The sequence below is a fragment of the Chelonoidis abingdonii genome, chromosome 19 (assembly GCF_003597395.2).
Source record: "Chelonoidis abingdonii isolate Lonesome George chromosome 19, CheloAbing_2.0, whole genome shotgun sequence".
NCBI lineage: Eukaryota > Metazoa > Chordata > Testudines > Testudinidae > Chelonoidis > Chelonoidis abingdonii.
In genome coordinates, this window is record NC_133787.1 from 2976911 (window position 1) to 2980260 (window position 3350).

A 3350-nucleotide genomic window follows, 5' to 3' on the forward strand; every position below is an offset into this window, starting at 1 on the left:
TAGGTGATTAATACCTGGAGGAGCAAACAGCTGGGCATCTCTCTATCAGTGTTATCGAGAGTGGACAATTCATAAGCTTTATACAGAGTAAAATGGATTTATTTGGGGTTTGGATCCCATTGGGAGTTGAGTGTCTGGGTACTGGAGACAGGAACACTTGCTGAGCTATTTTCAGTTTAGTCTGCAGCTTTGGGGGCATGGTTCAGAGCCTGGGTCTGTGCTGCAGCAGGCTAGTGTGTCTGGCTCAACAAGACAGGGTTCTGGAGGCCCATCTTGGCAGAGAAAATGGGCTCAGAGGTAAATTCAGCACGTCAGGTTACAGTCCCAAAGAGGTCTCTGTGACCGAACCCGTCACAACTATAAATAGCCATTGTCCAGCAAGGGAGCTACAATTCAATGACTCACCTGCATGAAGCCACACCGGGGCCAGGGGGGTTGCTCACCCTCGCCTGGGGAATCAGCAATGCCCACCAGACATGCCTGGACTTGTGTTCTCCAAGCACATGGGACTGAGGATCTAAAACAGAACACAGGAGCCCCATGCTTTGCCTTTCTCCTGCCCCCATCTTTGCAAGCAACAAAGACATTCAGAGAAGAAGACTGAAGACTTCAACAGAGGAGACTGGCCCAAGTTTAAGGGACAAACCTGTATATTAAGGTCTGCAACATCTAGTGAGGTTAGAAAAACTGCTTCATCTAAATATTGCCCAGTCTAATAAGGGTGAGAGTTTAGACTGAGTGCTTATATTTTATTTTATTTCAGTAACTTCTGACTTTTTGCCTATCACTTATAGTCACTCAAAATCCACCTTTTGTAAACATTAAAATAAGTGCATTGATTATCTTTTCCAGTGAGTTTTCCTAAAGTGTGTGGTAAATCTGCTCAGGTTTACAAAGGTTGGTGTTTATCCACTTTCCATTGATGAAGTGGTGAACCAATTAATAAATTGAACAGGAGTATTTGTGGCACCTTAGAGACTAACAAATTTATTTGAGCATAAGCTTTTGTGGGCTCCAGCCCACTTCATCTGATGCATAGAATGGAACATCTGTTAGTCTCTAAGGTGCCACAAGTACTCCTGTTCTTTTTGCAGATACAGACTAACACGGCTGCTACTGTGAAACCAATTAATAAATTTGTACTGCTCGTCTTGAGCATTGCAAGACGGGTACATTCCTGGGGTACGGTGTGGGGAGCTGGGGGAATTTGGCTGGTGCCTTATTCTGTGTGATTCATGAGTGGGTCTGGGAGCATTCATGCAGTCTAGCTGGGTGGGTCTCCAAATGCTGTTGTGCTGAGAGATAACAGCACCTGGAGAGGTTTGCTGCTTGTCACTAGCAAAGTATTGTGTGAGACAGCCCAGACTGGAGAGTTAAGGGGGCACAGCAATCCCATAGTCCCAGGCTGCACTCTGGGATCCCATCACAATCCCATTCCTGGTTCCCCAATTTGCTAAAGCTCTCCAGGAGACAACACTAAATCAAACTCTGATACTTCTAATGTAAAAGCCAAGCAGGAAACAAATGTAACCCCTTCCAAAAATTGCTTTCGTACATCACAGAAACCAGTAAAGGGCACTATGACGGGGGGCACTCCCCTGCTGAGTGCCTCCCAGTGATTGGGTGTGGTACTGCAACCTTTTCCCCATTTCTGGTACCCACTGTAGGTTGCCAACCCACTAGGCAGGTCTTCAGTGGTTCAGTCCTCTGGCCAAGTCACACATTCAGAGCAGTCCCCTTCAAGGGTAGCAGAGAGTTCACCAGACTGCCAGCTCTCCAGCCCTCTCTCAGTGCCTTTAAGCCCAACTCAGGCTTCTAAAGGAGCCTTATCCCCTTCTGGGAGCTTAGGCCACTTTACCCACGGATGGTGGGGGAACCCAGGCCCACCCCTGCTCTGGGTCCCAGCCCTGGGACCCTACACACAGCACCCACATACCATCTAATTTAATTGCTGCTGTTTTCCCCGGGCCTCTTCCCACCTGGTTTCTTTATCTTCACCCATTACCTTACGGTTGAGTTCTCAGGTCCACCCCCTCCCAGCTCCACTAACCCCATTGCACAGAGCTCCCTTCCTCCCCTATGGTCCCAGCCAGGGTCTATGCTGCTTAGCCCCTGCAGTGTCCGTTATCTGAGCCTGCTGAGCTCTGATTGGCTGCATCCATGCATGACTAGAGGACCTGCCTCTGTTACTCCTTTCCAGGACCGTGGGACAGTGGAACTGCAAGCCCTCCAGCCCAGGACCACAAGGGCAGGTGCGCTCCATCACCGGCACAAACAAGAGAGTTCTGCTTTGCAGATCATTTGAAATAGAACAAAATTTGGGCCTACACCCTATCAATGGCTCATTAATTCCACTGCTCTGCTTACACAGTTAACAGTAATGCTTCCTGAGGTATCCCTCTGCCACGCAGCACTCAGGGCAGACACGAGCACTTCAGAATAACACCAGTCCAGAACAGAATTCATGAATAGTCAGCTGCCTTCTGTATTACTCCTTCCCCTCTCCCTGCTTTCTAATCCATGGGTATGTCTACACTACAGGATTATTCCAATTTTACATAACCCGGTTTTGTAAAACAGATTGTATAAAGTTGAGTGCACGCGGCCACACAAAGCACAATAATTCGGTGTTGTGCGTCCATGTACCGAGGCTAGCATCGATTTCTGGAGCGTTGCGCTGTGGGTAGCTATCCCGTAGCTATCCCAGAGTTCCCGCAGTCACCCCTGCCCATTGGAATTCTGGGTTGAGATCCCAATGCATGATGGTGCAAAAACAGTGTCGCGGGTGATTCTGGGTAAATGTCATCACTCAATCCTTCCTCCGTGAAAGCAACAGCAGATAATCATTTCGTGCCCTTTTTCTCTGGATTGCCCTGGCAGACGCCATAGCATGGCAACCATGGAGCCTGTTCAGCCTTTTGTCACTGTCACCGTATATCTACTGGATGCCACTAACAGAGGCCGTACTGCAGCGCTACACAGCAGCATTCATTTGCCTTTGCAAGGTAGCAGAGATAGTTACTAGTTGTTCTGTACTGTCAGCTGTGCCATTGTATATTAGCAATGAGATGATGGTTATCAGTCATTCTGTACCATCTGCTGCTGTCATGGGTGCTCCTGGCTGACCTTTGCTGAGGTCGGCCAGGGGTGCAAAGACAAAAAGGTCATTCCCTCCTTTATGTTGTATCTAAAAATAGTCAGTCTTGCCTAGAATATGGGGCAAGTGTACTAGAGAACCAGTGTATCAGAGAACCGGAGAGCACAGCTGCTCCATGTCAGATCCCGCAGAAATGATGAGCTGCATGCCATTCTAGGGGGTGTCCCTGCAACAACCCCACCCGTTGCTTCCC